The sequence below is a fragment of the Sinocyclocheilus grahami genome, unplaced genomic scaffold (genome assembly GCF_001515645.1).
Source record: "Sinocyclocheilus grahami isolate Dianchi unplaced genomic scaffold, SAMN03320097.WGS_v1.1 scaffold1474.1, whole genome shotgun sequence".
Taxonomy (NCBI): Eukaryota; Metazoa; Chordata; class Actinopteri; order Cypriniformes; family Cyprinidae; genus Sinocyclocheilus; species Sinocyclocheilus grahami.
In genome coordinates this window covers 148497-154496 of record NW_015506653.1, presented here as the reverse complement: position 1 = coordinate 154496, position 6000 = coordinate 148497, and the positions used below count along the sequence as shown (strand labels likewise).

General features: G+C 49.2%; 1 protein-coding gene across 1 annotated transcript in view; it reads right to left on the bottom strand.

The window, feature by feature from the left end:
• kcnh1b (potassium voltage-gated channel, subfamily H (eag-related), member 1b) overlaps positions 1-6000 on the bottom strand; it is a 112446-nt gene that overhangs the window by 18990 nt on the left and 87456 nt on the right. The window lies entirely within an intron of this gene.

Here is a 6000-nt window from a genome sequence, read left to right as displayed (position 1 = left end):
GTGCACAAACGAGTATCCACAATATACAATATGTCCAATTTTGCTCACGGCACTGCAGTAGCATGCTTGCTGACTTGGTAAACAAGTCCCCCGATGTGAACCTGGCCTCCCTTCTTATATGCCAGGGTCCACCCCCTACCTGGAGGGTACCACTAGTAGGTAAGCATTTAATCTTATAATCTCATTTTAACTCATAAACGTCACATAAAACATCAAGCACATTATAAAACACAAAACCAATAAACCATTATAGAACACAAATATTAATAACACAAATCGTTAACATTTAATATATTTTCTCTCCACCGAAAAGACATCAAAGTTCCCCACATACAAACAACAATGGTTTCGTTGGACTATGATCGCATTGCGCCGGCACGGCGCGGCAGTGACGTCATAAGCGGGCGCCGCCCGATCGTTTGGTTTGGCCGGCGCAACGTGGAAGTCTGACTACTCCCCACACACACACCCTGTTTGTTGCTGCCGTGTGTTTTGAGTTTGAGCTCCGTCAAGTTAATTTTTTGTCGTCTAATTTTTTATCTTAAAATCAATTTTATACACCATCCTTTTCAGTTCTATAACGTGAATCAGAGCGCCTTGTTATCACTAGTTTTATTTTGATTTCCCGAGTCCGCTATTAGCAAATAGCCCGCTAGCATCGCCAGCGTGGTTGCCGCTAATCTCACTTACATTACTAATACTCTATTCACACACATTACCATTGTTTTACGCACTGTTACTTGCTTTAATGGCGGATATGTGTCTACCTTTGAGTGCAGGTGAGGACACGTTCGAGCTGCATTCGGTGCAGCTCGAGCTGGAGGCCGTGGAGAAGCAGATACGTGACTTGGTGGCGAAGCAGACCCATCTGAGAGAGTGGAGAGCCGCGCTGGAAACATCCCAGGCTGACGCTCACAAGTCCGAGGTAAGTATACAGCGCGCTGCTAACTCTCCCACCACCTCTACTCCGTGTGTTTCTCTGCACAGGCCCGGTGCACCCAGGATGCGATCTTCCCAGATGTCCTTCACTCCGGCGCCGGGACACCACAGACCCTGGGTGCACCGCCCACGGAAGACGCAAGCCAGGCCCCGGGCGACAACCTCTCCACCTCCACCGCCTCCGGTCTTCGAGATCTCCACCCGGAACCGCTTCGCTCCCCTCCGCGAGACGGAACGCGATGCTGTGATCATCGGAGACTCCATCGTCCGGCACTGTTTCCCTGGTGCTCGTGTTCTCGATGTTTCTGCGCAGATACCCGCGATCCTGAAGGGTGACGAGAGCCCCGGAGCGGTCGTGCTTCACGTGGGGGCTAACGACACCAAGCTGCGGCAGACAGAGACACTGAAGAGGGACTTCAGGAGCCTGATCGAGACGGTGTGCAGCACATCGCCCGCGACGACGATCATCGTGTCAGGACCGCTTCCCACGTATCGACGAGGACATGAAAAGTTCAGTAGGCTTTTTGCTACTAGAACAGAAACTGCTCTTTGTTAATAACTGGAATCTTTTCTGGGAGCGTCCTAGGCTTTTTCGCACTGATGGCCTGCACCCCAGCAGAGTCGGAGCGGAACTCATGTCGGACAACATCTCCAGGATGCATCTTCAATAAACAAGCTACAGGTAGTCCAAAATGCAGCGGCTAGAGTCCTTACCAGGTCAAGAAAATATGATCATATCACCCCAATTTTACGGTCTCTGCACTGGCTACCTATTAAATTCCGTATCAGTTTCAAAATATTATTACTTGCCTATAAGGCCCTTAATGGGTTAGCTCCTGCGTACCTAACTAGTCTTCTACCATGCTACAATCTTGCTTAGTTGGGGACACTTAATTTCCAGCGATACCGTTGACTTGATTGCAAATGATTGCAAAGATACTATTTAAACTGAACTGGATGTTGACATCACTGAATTCAATGATGAACTGTCTTTAACTGAAAAATGAGTGTTTACTATTGTCATTTTGTATTATTGACACACTATTTTCCTAATTAATGCTGTTCAGTTGGTTTGACACAATCTGTATTGTTAAAAGCGCTATATAAATAAAGGTGACTTGACTTGACTTGACAAGACCAAACGAACTAAAAATAAACTTCAAACTAACAACATGGTGTCTGTGTGGTTGATCCGGGGTATGTATACTGTAAAGGAGGTAAAGAGTGTGTGAAAGGTCCGTGTGCCATCCAGATTACGTGTGCACCCGCTCTCTGGTGGCTAAACAGCAGGGTTAGGAATGAGGTAAGAGTGTATGTATATGTATTTAAATATATGTGCCCGTACTGCCGTTTCCAGCGCTGAAGATCAACTCTTCACATCACCTTCCCCGTCTCTAAGCCGCGTACTGTCCGGATACCGTGACAGGTAGTCGGCAACAAGGTTCAGCCTCCCAGGCCGATGTCGTACCTTAAAACTGTAGGGGTGGAGAGCTAGGTACCACCTCATGATGCGGGCGTTATGATCTTTCATCGTGTGAATCCACATCAAAGCCCGATGGTCTGTCTCCAGGTCGAATTCTCTCCCCAAGAGGTAATTTCGGAGGGATTCCAGGGACCACTTGATTGCGAGACACTCCTTCTCGATCGTGGAATACCTGGTTTCTCTAGGCAACAGCTTCCTACTCAGAAACACGACTGGCTTCTCCTCTCCCCCAGTCCCCTGGGCTAGTACTGTTCCAATTCCCTTCTCTGAAGCATCCACTTGCACCAGAAACCGCTGATCGAAGTTGGGGCTTTGTAGGACTGGGCTGGTGCACATCCTCTCTTTTAGGGTGCTGAACGCTCCCTCACAGGCACCAGTCCATGCCACCGGGTTCTTCCCAGTTTTGGTTAGCAAGTCAGTTAGTGGTGTTGTAATGTTAGCAAAGTCCGGGATGAATCTGTGGTACCAGCCCACTAGGCCCAGGAAGGATCTCACCTCCTTTTTCGTCCTAGGTCGGGGACTGCGCTGAATTGCTTCCACCTTACATACCTGAGGTCGCAGGTCACCATTGCCCAGATGGTATCCTAGGTAGCTGGTCTCCTGCCTAGCCCACTCGCACTTTACCACATTCAAGGATAGGCCCGCTGCTTGAATCTTCTCCAGAGTCTGTTGCAGATGTTCCAAGTGGTCTGCCCAGGTATTGCTGTAGATCACAACATCATCCAAGTATGCAGCCGACCACCCTGCGCAGCCCTTGAGAACTTGATCCATGAGTCGCTGGAAGGTCGCGGGTGCCCCATACAGCCCAAAGGGTAGGACCGTAAACTGGAACAGTCCCACTGGCGTCCTGAATGCGGTGTATGGTTTGGAGTTTGGATCAAGGGGCACCTGCCAGTACCCCTTACACATGTCCAAGGTGGTGATGTAACGGGCCTGTCCTATCCGCTCCAGCAAGTCATCAATTCTAGGCATCGGGTAGGTGTCGAACCTTGACTGGGCATTAAGCTTACGAAAATCGACACAGACACGCAAGGATCCATCCTTCTTCGGGACGATGACAAGGGGGCTACTCCATTCGCTGTTTGATGGTTCGATTACGCCCAGCTGGTTCATCATTTCAATTTCCTCCTCCAAGGGTTTCAGTAGTCTCTCTGGTATTCTATACGGCCGCTGTCGTGAAGGGGTTATATCTGTAAGGTAGATACTGTGCTGTAACAGTTCTGTCCGTCCAGGCCTCTGATGGAACAGTAATGGGAAGCAGTCCAGGAGGTCTTGCATTTCAACCCTTACAGGATCCTTCAGATGGCTCAAGTTCACCGTGGCAGGGTGTCTCTGAGGTCTCACCTCACGAGCAGGCTCATCCTCTTCCTCATCATCCACCTTCCTTAACATTAGCGACCGTTCTGGTGTCTTGTTGGGTATTTACTTCCATTCCTTCAGCAGGTTTATGTGGTATGTCTGGTGCGATTTCCTCTTGTCAGGGTGGTGAATCTCATAGGTTACTGGCCCCATCTTCCTTACCACAGTGTATGGCCCCTGCCACTTTGCCAGGAGCTTGTTCGTGGAGGTGGGTAACAGTAGCAGCACCTTTTGCCCCGGTTGTAGTTGACGGAATCGTGCCTGTTGATCGTACCACTTCTTTTGTGCCTGCTGTAGGTTTTCTTTAGCTTCTTCTCTGTAATGCTCAAGCCGGTTTCTCATTTCCAAAATGAAGTTAACAATGCTCCTCTCCTCTGTCTTATCTGCTGGCGCCATCCAGGCCTTCTTCAGCAGGTCCAATGGGCCTTGGACCTGCCACCCATACAGGAGCTCAAAGGGGGAGAAGCCGGTTGAGGCTTGAGGTACCTCCCGGCAGGCAAACAAGACGAAGGGGAGCCACTTGTCACAGTTGCGTCCTGTGTCTGTGACGAACTTCCGCAGTTCTTCAGTGTCTGATTGAATCTCTCCACCAGTCCGTCAGTCTGCGGGTGGTAGGGACTGGTTCTCAATGCAGTGATACCCAGTTGCTGGTGGAGCTGTTTCATGAGGCGGGAAGTGAAGTTAGTGCCTTGGTCAGTTAAGATCTCCCCTGGAGAACAGCTGGATGAGAGCGTGGATGACTTTGGGCGTAGTGATGGTGCGAAGTGGGAAGGCTTCCGGGTACCTTGTCGCGTAGTCACAGATGACTAAGATGTATCGGTGTCCCGCACTGCTCTTCTCGAGTGGTCCCACAATGTCCATGGCGATGCGTCGACAGGGGGTAGATATGATGGGTAGCGGATGTAGTGGTGCTCTACCACGCTGATGCACAGTACTGGTCTTTTGAGACGCGGAACATGGGGTGTAGTATGTTTGGACATCAGTGTACATGGTTGGCCAATAGAATCATGAACTAATGCGTGTGTATGTTTTGTGTTGGGCCAGATGACCTGCCCATGGAACTGTATGTGCCAGATGTAACACTAGGGGGCAACAAGACAGAGGAACAATTAAACGTAAAACATCACCCGTTTGCACATACAACACATCATTTTGCAAAACATACTGTTCATTACCCACATTAGGATCACTTGTACAACCAACCTTTGCAAACAACGGTTTCAAGGTTCCATCTTCCCGTTGTAGTTCACTAATGTTTTCTGGGACCTGCCAGTTATTAAGCTCAAGACCCTCTGTGGAAGGTTTAGGGACTGGAGTACCCAAGTACTTTATGAGGCGCCGCTGATGGCGTTATTCTCGGGCCTTTAGTCCCACCCTGTAGCAGACTACTGTTGAAGTCTGGCAAAGGCTGAAGACCTGCCTTAGCCTGGGCCCTTGTCACAGCAGGAAAAGATTGTTCAGTGTCATGATTAACAACAGTTTCGACACTCAGGTTAACGTCATGATCAACATTCACATCAGTAATCAGCAAATCTGTCAGCACAGGCATATCCCTTCCCAATATCATATCAATAGGCAGATGGTCCACTACTGCTACATTTAACATATACACCTGGTCCTGCACACCAACTAACACTTCTGCCCGGAGATACCTCTTTACATCCTCATGTACACATTGTACTGCCGTTGTAGAAGCATAGTTGACGTTAGAGACATGACAAGACTTAATAAGAGACAAGGAACTACCAGTGTCCAGCAAAGCTTTCAGAGAATGTCCGTTAACAGAAATGTCCAAAACCATTCGACTAGTTTGTCCCTCCCCACCAAAGTCAGTGACCTTGTCTTCCTCTCTAGGGGCATTACAAAATCCAGTCAATTTGGGCTTCCTTACAGGGCACACTGAAGCCTTGTGCCCTGGCTGCTGACATATAAAACAAATGAGCCGTTGACCAGTTGTAATTTTAAGCCTTTGTGTACCTGCTGTAATCTCTTGGGGTTGGTGGCTCAGTTCAGACCCATGACCACTAGCATGTTGGGTGTAACGTGCTTTACCTTTAGGGGGTTGAGAACGTGGAACAGTTCCATGAGCGTTCATGTACTGCTGGGCCAACTTGGCGGCTTCCAGTCCTGATGTTGGCTCGTGCTCCTTCACCCAGGTTCGGCTATCGAACAGGAACACTCGAAGCAACTGTTCCAAGATCACAAGTTCTCCCACCTCC